General features: G+C 49.4%; 1 protein-coding gene across 2 annotated transcripts in view; it reads left to right on the top strand.

Annotated features, from left to right (window-relative positions):
- CARMIL3 (capping protein regulator and myosin 1 linker 3) overlaps positions 1–14,988 on the top strand; it is a 2,002,476-nt gene that overhangs the window by 919,840 nt on the left and 1,067,648 nt on the right. The window lies entirely within an intron of this gene.

The following is a 14,988-nucleotide window of genomic DNA, read 5'->3' as shown; positions in this document are numbered from 1 at the left end:
TTTAATACGTACTGCTATTTTAATTTTAATTTTGTGAAAAGCCAAGATTTTTGACTAAAACACAATAAATAAAACAAAAAAGTCCCAAGGTGTCCCCTGCCGCCCACCACCCCCAGATTCTATGTGTCTCCTACGCCTCTGAGCGCAAGGGCGTATCGCTGGATGTCCTTTCATCTCTCCACATTCTGGTGTCGGAGATCCAGAAGAGGATGCCGACAGCACGCCCGGCCCCACTGGGCCCCCCACCAGTGAAAAAGAGAAAACAGCACCCTACGCCTCCTCATCAACTGCCCCCCCCCCCCCGCCCCCTAGGGATACAGGGACGGACACGGCGATGACGGACAACGACGACGGGAGCGTTTCCCCACCGCTAAGTGCTTCTCCCTCGTACGCCAGAAGAGACCAAGAAGAGACCAAGAAGGAAGGTTTCCTTAATCAATGCCGTGAGGCCAAGAGGAAGACCATTCTGGCGGTGTCTCTCCTGGATGACATTTGGGATGAGGACCTGGCGCTGATGAGAAATTCTGCCACAGCCCTGGTGAAAAGTGACAGGCTGGAAAAGAAGTACCGGGCGCCACTCTGCACCCAAGTGCCTGCGATCGCAGCCCTCCCCGGACTCGGTGGTCTCGGCAGCTGCTAGGAATAAGTCTTCAAATCCCTCATCTTCAGCCTCTGTTCCCCCCGACAGTGAGGGGAAGAAGTTGGATGCTTTGGGTAGGAAGGTAATCTACTTGGCGGCAATGCCAGTCAAGGCAGCGAATGCGCTTGAGATCCTGGTCAGATACGACAGGTTGCTGTGGTATAAGATGGCCCCGCTGCTCGAATTTCTTGCCGACGACAAACAGGTCGAGGCGCTGGAGATTCTCCAAGAGGACGAGGTGGCATCAGACCATGCCATCACCGTGGCCCTGGACATCGAATACACAGGGTTCTGACAGATGGGGAACAGTGTCTGCCTCCATCGTCGTGGCTGGTTGAAAGCCACCAACTTTCGTCAGGAAGTTCAGACGAGGGTCCTGGACATGCCCTTTGACCGGGACAATCTCTTTGGGAAGGCTGTTGACGAGATGTTGCAAGCCATTAAGACCGACATGGAGACAGCCCGTGCCCTTGGCATGCTTCAGCCACATCCTCCTTCCTTTTGTGCCTCAGGAGGTAAATGCAGCAGGTCGTCAAAGGGTTTCGGACGAGGATCATCCTTGTGCCGCCAGCCCTCCTGTTCCATGACCCAGAAGGCCTACTGGGGTTGTTCCAAAGCTTTCCGAGGTGGCTGCCATCGTTGTTCTCAAGGCGGCACGCAGGCCCCAAAGCAAGATTGAACCGGCCGGGATGTCGGGCCCCCACCCGTGCACCCCGGTGGGATGCCGGTTGGTGGGCTCTGTCAGCAAGTGTGAGAAGTGTCTCCACTGACAAATGGGCCCTGGCCACTCTCGCCCACAGACACACTCTAGAATGCCAGCAGAAGTGCCCACGTATACCACTGGTGGCCCGGCAGGAGCAGCACAACCCTCAGCTCCTGTGGGAAATGCTGGCCATGATAAGAAAAGGGGCGATAGAGCTGGTTCCAAAGCGACTCCGGGTCTCTGGCATCTACTCCAGATACTTCTTGGTAAAAAAGAAGACCGGGGGCTGGATGTCCATTCTCGACCTGTGCCGTCTCAACAAGTACCCCAAGTCCCAAAAATTCAGGATGGTCACGTTGCAGCACGTGCTCGGCCAACTGGAGGAAGGAGACTTCCTGACATCGCTGGATCTGGAGGACGCATACTTCCATGTCCCCATTCAGAGAAGCATCGGAAATTCCTGCGATTCGTCGTACAAGGAAAACGCTACCAATTCAAGGCCCTTCCCTTCGAGCTGAAGTCGGTTCCCATGGTGTTCACGAAGTGCCTGGCGTTAGTGGCAGCCCATCTGGTCTACAAGGGATACATGTGTACCCGTACCCCGATGATTGGCTCATCCGTGCCAATTCAAGGGAAGTTGCTATCAAACACACCAAAAGGACCGTCTGGCTGCTGATGGATCTAGGGTTCTCCAACGTCCTGCTCGATACCATTGAAGAAAGCGCTATTCCTGGGGGCCAGGCTCAACACGGTCTCCTGTCTGGTGGCCCCCTCGGAAGAACGGATAACTGCCATTCTGGGCAAGGTGCAACAACTGTTGACACTGAAGACTGCCACAGTGCGGGCCATCAAGCCGCTACTAGCCATCATGTTGTCGTGCATTTACCTGATCGTGCATTTACGGCTCTGCAGGTTGCGGATGCAACCCCTTCAGGAATTCCTGGATGCTCTGTGGATCCAGGTGTCGGGAAACTTTGCAGACAAGATTGTTCTCGACGAGGAATTCAGTTGAGCGATCAGGTGGTGGTGCGTGTGCTCCGGGGCACATCGCCGGGAGCACGGTTTTCCAGAGCCCCCCATAACAGGAGACGGTCACCACAGATGCTTCCCTGGAGGGCTGGGGAGCCCACACTGGAAGGATATGAGAACAGCAAGAACTATCCAGTTTTGCACGCATGCCACCTTCTATTGATATGATAAGATATGACATTTATAATGCGCCTGTACACAAGTGTTTCTAGGCGCGACAAGGGAGGGAAAACAGAGGGAGGACAAGGCAAACAATCTTACTAGGGATTGTCTCGTTCAGATTGTGCAAGTACGACAACGAAAACTGCAGGGAGAAGGGAGAGAGAGAAAGTGTCAGGGAGAGGGAAGGGGGAAGTGCAATCAGGCAGCATTGCTCTGAGTAAATGCAGCCAGGGCAGCACAGCTCTGGGTAAAGCGCAAGGAGGCAGTGGACTATAGGGTTAAAGTTACGGCCTCTAAGTGCGTGGTAAGCACAGAGGCAGTGCATGGGAGACTGATCATGGAGGAGCCTGGTACCCAGAGAGCCTCTGAAGGTAGTGAAGCAACCAGTCAGCGCAGCAGGAGGCTAGGTCAGCAGGGGAGAGACAGAGAGGATGCAGAGGAGAAAATGAAGGTCTTGAGCTGCATTCAGAACTTTCGGTGGTCCGGTGCAAGTTTGAGAGGGGCAGGGAGGCCATTCCAGAGGGAGACCCCTACAGAGGAGAGAGATCTACCCCCTGCCTGGAGAAGCGTCTGACCCTCAGAGAGTTTGAGGTAGCTGAGCGAAGGACTCAAGAAGGAAGGTATTTCGGAAGAGAGAGTTGGATGTAGTGCCAGCCCTGGCCACAGAAATCTTTGTGGACAATGCAGAGGGTCTTGAAGTTGATCCTTGTAGCCACCGTGAGCCAGTGGAGAGATTTTAGGGCTGGAGATATACAGTCCCTCGGCTTGAGGCCAACGACAAGTCTCTCAGTCCTGTTCTGGATTAGATACAGAGGGCAGAGAGTAAAGGAAGGCATATTGAGAAAGAGGCTGTTGCAGTAGTCCAGCCTAGAGAACCAGAGCTCTGGAGGCAGTGATCTTCTTGGGGAAAGTGAGAAAAGGAAGAATACCTCTGAGGAGGTCCAGCTGATAGTGGGCCTTCTTATACAGGCCTGTGATGTTAGGAGAGTTAATAAATCTGCAGTTAATAAATCCAGAACATATCAGTTTTGAAGAGTGGTCAGTCTAATTGCTCTGTTATTCCCTTATGGCATTCAGTCCATGTCCGGTTTCATTAGCCAGCTGTATTAACTCCCAACGTGTAACCTGAAGCCATTTGGCATTGGCCACTGTTTTCGACCCCCAGGTGTACACATTGAGGCAAAAAATGATTCTGCTTTTCTAAATAATCTGTATTAATCCAGTATAGCATTGAACTTTGCACTGGAGTCCTAGGACAGGTAGTTGCTACGGCGGCGACGTTGCAGGCCCAAAGAGTGCCTGTCCTGTTGATGCATTAAGTGTACAGGCTTTGTCATGGGGTGCTTGCTGATATATGTGATGTTACCAGCTGGGATCACCAACATGGAGGCGCATATCATTTCCACCAAACATATTCCTCTCCAGGATGGCGGTAGTTGCACATATGCATAAGATCCAATAAACATCCATGAGTGCTGCTGTATCCCCGTGGATGTCTGGTAGATCAATCATCTCATCACACTGCTTGTTAGTGCCCACAAACATAGTGCCACTGCCTCTGAAACACAAGGAAAATTGTGTATCATGACCATAGTCAGGGGTTTATATTGATCAGCGTCCAGAGCTTGACCTATATTTCATAGACATAAAAACAAGTTTCATTTTATTTGTAATACTGCACTTTTTGGTAATCCAAACATCCCTCCTGCTCTGCACCTAATCAGCTCTTTGACCCATTTATTTTTGAAGAAAATAGCACCTTTCATCTGTAATCTTTTTCTACAGGGAGGCTGCTCTTGTCCCATTTTCATCTGAACACTGGAATGTGGATGGTACCATAAAATCAACCCCATTCTTCTCTTCTCTATTTGTTCGATAGCTGAGTATAACACTTTTCAAACCATCTTTCTCTGTCATCTTTTTCATTTTAATGTAGTTACCTTCATAAACTGTGGCGTCAAACTCTACCCACAGTAGAACCTTGTGTCCCTGAATCAGACCTTGCACCCTACATAAATCCAGGTGCATTAAACTCTTTGCCACTTCTGGTGGTATTTTCTGCGGTATATACAATCTGGGAGTGGCTGTTGCATGGGGGATCAATGAACAAACAAAAGAAGGTTTGCGTGATTTCTACCTTCCCACTGCCCTCATATGGCAATACCACATGTTGTCATCTGCAGGGTGATGTAAATCCTTAAATCTACCTGGATTGATGTTATGAAAGGTGGTTCAGGTTTATACTTCAAAAAGGATACACTGTCAAGTAGAAGGGGTTCTTCAGTAGATTTATTCACATACACAAGTTCATCAGTTGTAAGCAAGTCCATTAGGAGATTAAGATTATCAGAAGGGGCCCACTGGCTCCCACCACCCAGGCTCACATATATCAACTGTCTGGGTTGGAACACATTCATACCCAAACATTCCAAGCTCACAGCAAACATTCCACAGATGACATCAGTCCATGCACAACTCATCCAAGCAGGAAGAAAGGCCAAAGACAGCACCTCCTTCCCTTACTGTAACAAGCATACCACCCAGGTCCAATAATGAGGGAAATTGTACCAACAACTTAACTAATCATTCTGACGGACAGACCAGACCAAGGCAACTACAAATCAAAACAGACTAAACTGCACCAAACCTCCTTCCGCTCACCGCTACCACCAGAGAGCCTCAAACCTGCCACATTCAAGCACAACCAGCCCCGCCTTGGGCAACCAAACAAACACAACCACAACCCTCAAGAACAACACTAGACACCTCCTATCCACCCCTGCCACAAATGGCTCATAGGGCTGCCACTGTGCTCAGAGAGGCACAGCTTCACCTCACTGATGGAGCCCAACAAGGCTGAAACACGTGTATGGGGTTGCTGTTGGTACTCTTGTTCAGAGAGGAATTGCCGTAGCATTCCGGTGCTGGACTGCCTATGCCGGCGGGACAAAGACTGATATGCAAATGGATATTTCCCATCTGTGAAAAGTACAGTGAGCAAAAAGCGTGTGCTGCAAACTCTCATCTCAGAACAGGTTATCATTCCAAGCTCTTTCTGGAGAGGAGCGCCTGCTACCTTTTTTGAAATATTGGCATTTGTGTGAACACAGAGACCTACTTCAAGCCAGTAGCAGAATGGACACAACAACAATTAGGTAACGAAAGTTACTGCACCTGTTAACCATGTCCACATAATCTATGTTACAATGAAATCATCAACATGTTCCTGAAGGTTTGGAATTAACCACTCTTTCTTGTAAATCCGCTGCAATGTACTGTTTGGTTGTGTGTGCAGGGTAGTGCAACTATTCAAGAGCAACGTTAAGTATTGCTTGAGGCATAACTGGTTTACCTGAAATATTTTGTATCCATATTAGTTAGATCTGTAGGGGACACTGAACACCCTTGCTTTGTCCATAACTGTTTAGGATGTCCCTACTCTCTTTCAGCTCCCCTTCCCCAAGTGTAAGAAAGTTCCACAAAAAGTCTTAAGATTACCTTTCTCTAGTTCAAGGCAATACAGTTCTGAACAATCCTCGGGGTTCCCTTCCTCAAGGTCCGAGCAACACAGTTCAAAATCAAAATGTCATGAGTCTCCGTTCTCAAGACAACACATGTGGTTTCTTAAGTCCCAGGGTTCCCTTCACCAAGACTTTATCTTCACCCCGTATACTTGTTTCAGTCTTTTTAAAAGGTTTTGTACAACTCAAGGTCCATTTGACCCCCCTTCTGGTTTGCCTCACCAGTTCACTTACAGTACTTTCACTGGTTTGTTTCACAATGGGGGTCATTCCGAGTTTGGAGGTAGCACCTGACTCCAAACTCGGGTCCAGGTCCGTGGTGTCGGAATGGGGACTTACCCGGACATTCCGACCTATGTGGACCCGGTAAATCCCCATTTCGAAAACCATTCCCCATTCCCATTTGAGCCCCCATAGGGCTGAATGGGAATGGGAAGAAGCTAATAACGGGCCCGCAAATTGTGGGCCCGTTATTAGCTCCATGGTCCGTTAACGGGTCCCGCTAAGGGTGGCTGTTAAAACCAGCCGGCCCTGGTGAGACCCGCTAAGGGTCCTCGTAATAGGGCGGTAGGGTGTTAACGGCACCGGCATCCTTACCGGTGCCGTTAACCCCCTACCGCCAGGGTTGGAATGACCCCCAATGTCTTTTACTTTCAGCATTCAGGGCTCACTGGTCTAGGCACAGTTGTCAGACCACATGGTCAGCCCATCACAGGTCACGCAACCAGTAACCCTGGGCTCTTCATACCCACAAGTTCTTTGGCACTGTCTCCTATGCACCAAATCACCTCTTCACTTGGTTTCACTTTATTGGCCTGTTTGCTTTATCTGCTGTATTACACTCACTTAGCTTCCCTTTATCAGCCTCGTGGCTCTGCCATCACGTGTCACAAACCTCTTGCCAGTCTTTGAACTTGCTGCATTGCATTCACCCATAAAAGTTCACTGTGGGGTTGTTCTGTTCTTCTCCCACCTTGTTTTTTAAAATGTATTTATTGAACATTTGTATGACGCATGTACAGCAAAAAGTCTTTCCACATGCCACAAGACAAAGGGGGTGCGGGCAGAGGAGAAAATAACAATATTGTTCCTACTAGGCCTTGTGACATTTGGATCTTGCAAGTGCAGTGACAAGAACTGCATGGGAGGGGGAAGGTCAGGGGGGAAGGGGTAAGGGGGACGATGGGGAAGTGCAAGAGGGAGGGTGTACCATGGGCTGTGAAAGTTCTAAGGGGAGTCCAGGAGAGCAAGTACCTGGGGAGCCAGGGATAAGAGTCAACTAGTGCGAGGATGAGGGAGGACGAGACTCGGTGGCTAGCCAGGGAAGGGTGCATGAGGGCGAGTGCTAGTTATACGGGTGCTGAGGTAGACTGTTTGAAGAGGGCCTGGCCCCTGTAAGACTCGTAAGTGACCAGGTAAATAGTTGCAGTGGCAGGGGGAAATTAGCAAGGGGGGGTGAGAGAAAGAGGAGGAGAAAAGGAAAGTCTTGAGAAGCTTCCAGAATTTAAGGAGATCCGGCTCAAGTCGGAGAGCGGCAGGGAGGCTGTTCCAGAGGGAGGCTCCTGCAGAAGAAAGAGATCTACCCCGCCCCCACTCTCTGCTTGGAGAAATGTCTGATCTGCAGAGAGTTGGAGCTAGAGGACTGAAGCACTCTAGCAGGGAGGTATTTAGGGAGATAAAGTTGGATGTAGCAAGGTCCCAGGCCCCAGAAAGCCTTATGGATGATGCAGAGGGTCTTTATTTTGATCCTTGTAGCCACCGGGAGAAAGTGGAGAGATTTTAGGGCCGGAGAGATGCAGTCCCTGGGCGTGAGGCCAAGGATAAGCCTTGTGATCCTGTTCTGGATTAGTTGAAGAGGGCAGAGGGAGGGAAGAGGCTATTGCAGTAGTCAAGCCTGGAGAAGACCAGAGCTTGGGTTTAGTTTCAAAATTTCAATCAGTTTGTTGTTTAATATATTCAGTATTCAATAGGCACTCAGGTTGCTTAATTTTAAGTTTCCATTCAGTTCAGGATTCAATGTGCATCTGATTGGCTTTTTTTAAAGTTTCTATTCAGTTCGGCATTTAATATGAATTTATTTTTGGAAGTTTTATTTAGTTCGGTATTCAATATGCATCTGTGTTACTTAATATCACAGACCATTACTTCATTTCGGTCTAATGGGAGTTCCCCGGTGTTCAAGTGCCCTTCTGACACTCACCAGCTTCAGGTGTCTCCTCTCAGCAGCTCCCGCTGCTTCCTCTGCACTTCTAAAGCTGGAAAGTCTACCGCTACGAGCCCAGCTCGTCTGCCGGTTGCTTCCCTCTGTACGCCGGCACTCTGAATTCCCCTTCACGGACGTGGGTGGCGTCCTTTCTTCTTCTGGCTTTTCTGCTGCTCCTGCTGCTCACTCAGTATTGCAGAGGCTCCCAGACTTGCAGCAATGACATGGCCCTCTCTGTCTGCGTCCTGCAAGCCCTCTGGTATATATGCTGGCGTCCAGGCTCCTTCTACAGTCCCACCATGCTGTCTCCTTTTTCCTAGGGTCACCTGCTGGTCTCTCCCCACAGGCCTCCCTGTTGCTCCCTTTGGTGTTCTCTGTCTCGCATTTTATACACCTGCAACCACTTAACAGGTTGCACGTTTACTCTCTCAATTGGGTCTGCCTGACTTTGATTAAGGGAACATGCCTGACTCTTGCACCACTTTTCAGGCATCTTCTTCGTCCCAATACTAGAGTGGTGAAATGGTATTGTGTTCACTACTCTTAGTCGCCTCCTCTTTGTCTCAGTCCTGTCAAGTGACACATGTGGGGAAATAAGAGGAACAGCTTTATAGTAACCCATAAAGGTCGGGGGAGGGTTAAGTTGGTCCTGAATAGGAAAAGCGGGATACCATGTTTCGCCTGAGTGCACCCTATTCTTCTTCATTCTTTTCCTGGTGTTTTTAGAGGGATAATATCCATGAGCATGTCCCATGTCAGTGGGACAGGGATAGCAACACCCCATAATTACTTCTGGGATATAGGGTTCTCCCTGAAAAGGAAATTTGGAGTATTGTGTCTTGCCTGAGAACTTCTCGTCCTTAATCCCCAGGGACCGTTCACCCATTTGATCCTCCCTCGCTTCTCCACCCCCAGGGTCGGGATCCAAGAGCGATGGCCCTTCTCTGGCCAACTGAGCAGAGGACCCAAGAGGATCATATGTGAGGACGCCCTCAGGTTTCTCACAAATTCACTACGCTTGGTCAGGGAAAGGGCATTGAAAGGAGTCTCTCTGTTCACTGGTTGTAGTGACAATTCATGAAAGGGATATTCTGTATTGTCTGGGGTATCTGAGTATGCTACCTCTTTTGATGATTTGTCTGCTGCACTGTTGCCATGAGCAATTGGGTCTGTATTGTTTGTGTGGGCTGCACACTTACCTACCACCAGATGCATCAGTTAATCTGGAAAGTAGATCTTCATGTTGCACTGATGTGCCATCTGATTTTTAAACCCTCTCTTACGCCATCTGGATAGTCCTGAGTGTACTGTAGATGCGACATATGCTGAATCTGAATAAATTGTCGTGGGACATCCTGTGAACAATTCTAATGCTATGATAAGTGCCGCTGGTTCAGCTGCCTGCACCGAATAACTTGATGGTAGGCGCACTGTTGCCAATAACTTATTTTCCCCAGACTCGAGGCGCACCACCACTGATCGTGTGTGCCTTTGTACTGTTTTCAGAACGTTGACGAACCATCAACGAAGGGTACCTTTCCTTCAGTGTGTGCGTCTTCACTAACATGGATAGTGTCACCTGTAGTATCTTCACATGTAGTGCAATCATGCAATATGTCATCTGGCTGTACTGCTCTACAATGAATGTTGCTGGATTGACCGTGTGGCACCTACTATTTGCAAGCTAGTTGCATCGAGAGACTGACGGATTTCGAAGGTGATGAAATCTGGTGTGATACTCATGGATAGAAGGAAGATTTTGGGTCTAGGCCTGTGGCATCCTTGTTAGATCTGTGCAGTTTCTGTTCGCCGAAGTTATGTTTGAATCTGATCTTTCGCATTAATTGGGAGATCTCAATTTCATTTTTGGAAGGGGTCATAGTGTGTGGTGGGTACAAAAGAGAGACCCCTCTGTAGTACCCGTTTCTGTTGAAGGTTAGACAATTCATGGAGAAAGTCATCACTAGTATGTCTGGTTGTACCTGACCCTGCTGTGGTTCCTTGTCAGCCGAGGGGAGTACTCAATGCCTCTGTCCCTGCCGCGTTGGTGTAATAAAAGGGCGGTTATCTGGGGGTAGAGCTACTTGCAGAGCTTCATTTTGGAAGTGAACGGTGCGGTCTCTTATGGGTTCCCTTTCGTACGCATTCGAGGGACCTGCTCTATGATTTTCCTCTGAGCTTCCACTTGAGAAACTCCATCTGTTCGGATTTGGTCTTTTGGGTCTCCTCTTTTGTTGCCATCTTGCTTGTTGCGGGCCGCCCAACATTTCCATGGTGTTTGTCTCGGCGTACCAGGTGTCAGTTATGTAGGGATAGATCTTGTCATGTGCAAAAACCGCAGTGTCTTTTTTTAGGTTTATTATTTTTTTGTTCAAATTGAAATCATGGTATTCCTTGATGGTGGCATCTAGTTCTTCAGGATTCGTTTTTATATTCATCCAGTACTAGTTTCCATTTCAGTAAATCTTGTTTGAGTTTGATTTCGCATATCAGTTTAACTGAAACATCCTTAGCTGTGTTGATAATTAGAATTAAACAGTCTATGGTGCACTTGTTGGCATAGAAACGTCAATTTTTCCGGAATTGTGCATGTTCAAGGAAAATCTGTGGTTCTATGCAAATGATCAAACCGTTGGGTGCCGTATGAGATCTTAAATATTCGGTCTTCATGGATCCATGAACTCGGTACAAATGAGTCCCTTTTTCATACCCTCCAATTAATCCACTCGTCACCTGATTGATCAGTAGTGCCTACCAGAGTTCTGCCATTGGACTGTGAGAAACCAGAGGGTGTCACACCCGCTAGTCCCCAGGGATTTCTCTCTCTTTGGTGGCCAGGACACACCCATTGCCTTTAGATCCAGACCCGGGGGCTGGACCAGTGCAGGAGGATCACCTGGGTGAGGGGTCTTCAGCCGATGGTGAGATGCGGTATTCCCCCCTCTTTTGTTTATCTAACCCATCCTTTTTTTTTTTTTAATTCTCAGAGGTCCCAACTCCCCTCTCCTTTTTACACAAACACTGGGCCAACGAAAAGGGTGACTGAGGGTAACCAGACTAACTCTCAACATCGTACTGGACATGTCCCGTTGATCAGGTTAGGCAAAGTCAGGCACTTGACTCTAAGTGCATACCCTAATACCAATTAGCTCACCTCACACAAATAAAAGGCAGAACCTAGAGACAAACTCGGAGCAAGCCGGAACATGAGTATGAGCAGGACCTCCCGGGGCGAAGACAAACCTACTGAAGCAGAGCGACAGACCAAGGGACAAGAGCAGCGGATCGAAAACCCCAAGAGTTCCCTGCTGGAGGTCGTTGCCTCCGACAGTCCGTGAAAGATACGTGGAGAAGGCCAGATCCCACATCAGAAGGCTGCATTGTGTTCTAAGGATGCCAGAGACCCTCCCGAGTGAACGGCAGACTTGGGGAGGCGAGGCCAAGCCTCTGGTACTAACCTTGACTCCTGAATTGGAAATCGTAAAACCAAGAAAGAAACACACACAGCCGGTGAGTTGGCAAGCGACCTGAGAGACAGGTGTGTGCTCAAGTTTGAAATAGCAACATCATATCGCAAGTGAAGTCTTCACGCGTGTGGATGAAGCTTGAGGAAAGGCAGACCTGTTAATGAACTTTGAAAGTTAATGAAAGTCAGGACATCTGTAGAATCAGCAATACTGAGTAATGGAGTGGTCCAGGGAAAGGAAGTAGCCCACTCAAAATCTCTGTGAAAGGTGCCTTGTTTGTAACAATAAAGCGAATGAACTGCAAAAGTGAAGTAAACAAAATTAAATCCTAGAAAAGGGGATAGTGAAAGTTGAATCTGGAATTTTGAGACGAAGTGCTCCTGCGGAGGTCTGTAAAGAATGCCACGCACATTCAAACGTCTTTGACATCTGAAAGCGGTCTGAGCCCGATTGAGGGAGGCCTGAAGTGTAATAAGCTTGGGGAAGTTTTTGTTGAACTTTGTTCTCAAGTTGTCTGAGCCCTGCACAGGGGGACCTATGTGAGCTTTGTGGTGAAAGGTCTGAGCCTGACAGAGGGGGAGCTATGTGAAATGTATGTTGAAACACTATTTGGAACTCAAGAAAGAGAGACTTTAATGTGGAATGCCAGGCGGGCCTCGATCGACGTTTTGGAACTGTTTATTGTGTTGAAAACCAATCCAGAGTGTGTCATCCTGTATACAGGGACCTCCTTACTCTGTGTGGTCTAACAAAGGGAGGAGAACTGGTTCAACCACATTTATTCTTTTGAACACTGATCTTTCCTTTGCATATATTTCTCCTTTATACACTTTTTGAAGATGAAATAGGGCAGGCATTAGGTTTTTGTTCGCATAGGCCATTTTGATTTGACAAACTCCAATAGGACTGTTTTGTTTATTGTTTAATGATCGAGACTACTCCCATCTCAGTTATAGTGCAGAGTAGGAGGTTTCCAACCCCAGAAACTTCAATAAAAGTTTTTACAAATTGTACCTATTGTGTCAGTGGCCCTCATTACGACCCAGGCGGTAAGTATCGAACATTACCGCCATGGCGTAATTTACATTTACGCCCTGGCCCCATGCCGTAAAGTGTGGCACATTCCCACCCATCGCGCACGAGCATTACGCCATGGCGGTAATGTAAAGTATGCGATGCCGTAAATGACCCCAAAACGGCCCCTACCGGCATCGTACGCCGCGCAAGGTGCACTTCCGCCACCCATCATAGCGGTCACCGTAATTAGCGGTGACCGTAAATAAGCGGAACCGGAAGTAGCGTCATCGCGGCGGAACGGGAAAGAGCACGGCGGCCATCTTTAAAAACACAATCCATTGCTATCCTCCCCAACCACTCCACATCCGACCTTGAGACCTGTCAAAACCCATTACTCACCCATTTACCAACTTGAAAATGCCAAAAGCTGTCAAAAAAGCCTGCGATCGGCAGCGCCAGGACCGCTTCTCTCGTGAGGAACTCGCCATGCTTGCGGAGACCCTCCAGGACAATGCTGCGATGGTCTTCTCCACGCAAATGACCAAGCCGGCAATTGCCAAGAAGAAGGCCATATGGGCCCTGGTGGCACAGCGGGTCAGTGCGGTGGGAACAGTACCCCGCAACGCACAGCAGTGTAGAAAGCGGTGGGACGACCTGAAGCTCCGCGTCAGGAGCATCCTCTCGGCGAACAGGAACCTGGGCACGGCAACCGGGGGAGGATCTGAATCATGGAGGATGGAGAGAGGAGCCCCGACATCAGGAGATGCAGGTAGGTGGCTCAAATCAAGCCATGCAAAATTCACCAAACTCCAATCATGTGAAGTACAATGTTGCCCCATAGTGCAAATGCAGCACAGCAGCAGGAGACTGCCCACAGACACATCCGATCTCCACCCTGTACACATGCAGCATGCACACCCTAACTGCCGGTACCCACATACCTCCATGCTACTTCCACACAAAAGGCAGACAACCTGTATGCCCCTGCCTCAAATGTGCTGCATTTACTGATAAGATGCCATTCGTCACAATGCGGGCCCAATGTCCGCAGACCCATCAATAACACTATCCCTCCTTTGCTCCACCACAGGCTCAGATTCAGACCCTCAGTATGAGGACACCACTGCCTCCACAGCCACCAAGAGGGCCAGGACAACTGTGCCAAGACCGCAAGCCTCCACCTCTGCCGTCCCGAGGAAAACACCACAGCAGCCACAATCCCTGCCAGGGAAAGAGGACAGGGCACTGACAGCCACCACAACTGTCACCACAGAATCAGCAGCAGCAGCGCACATTACACAAATCGTGCCCACCGAAGGGACAGGCTCTGCTGCAAGCAGCACTCTTGGCGAAATCGCTGCCATTGCAGCCTCCTCCGATAGTGAAGCTGGGATCATTGAGGAGATTGAGGATGCAAGCCCCACTACCCACCTACATTCCTCCTATATATCCCTAAGCAGCCTGCATGCGGATGCCACACAGGGGCAGTTAGAGGACGAGGATTGGCCAGCCACCCCATCCCCGCTGCCGGAGGTGAGAAGCCCAATGGGTATGCCAATGCCATTAGTCATGAGCCAGAGGAATCAACAGACCCTGGATGAGATCGTCACCCGGCAGCAGTAACTATCCTCGCTCCTCAATGAGCACATTGCAGAGTGTGGGGAGGCAAGGGATGCAATGGAGAGATGTGCAGACAGAGTCACGGCTGCCATTGAGTCCTCCACGAAGGACATCTGCACAGAACTCGCCGCTGTGTGGCACGTAATCTCAGAACTGCTGCAGACCATTCGGGACATGCGTCCAAATGTGCATGCAGGAACCTCCTCGTCAACCAGCTCGGCACAGAGCAGCCCCATCCGACGATCAGGGAGGAACCTGCGCAGCACGGGCAGGGGTGCCCCGGAGGCCAGGGGATGGGACTGTCAGTGGCTGGACAGTGGAGAATTACTGCATCACACACTGCTGCACAGACTTACTCACACCTTCGTAGGGATTCCAGGGGGGAAGGGGGAGTGGGTGTGTTGGGGTGTACAGGGGGGAGGGGGGAGTGGGTGTGTTGGTGTGTTCAGGGGGGAGTGGGGAGGGGGGAGTGGGTGTGTTGGGGTGTTCAGGGGGTAGGGGAGAGGGGGGAGTGGGTGTGTCATACCTTTTCACAATCATAATACACTTTTTCGTTTAGCATAAATCAAATGTGTCGACATTGCTCATTGCGTATGTGTGCTTTATTGTTGTACAGTCCACAGTGT

The sequence above is a fragment of the Ambystoma mexicanum genome, chromosome 13 (genome assembly GCF_040938575.1).
Source record: "Ambystoma mexicanum isolate Mex_15411 chromosome 13, UKY_AmexF1_1, whole genome shotgun sequence".
NCBI lineage: Eukaryota > Metazoa > Chordata > Amphibia > Caudata > Ambystomatidae > Ambystoma > Ambystoma mexicanum.
This window is presented reverse-complemented; position numbering and strand designations above follow the sequence as displayed.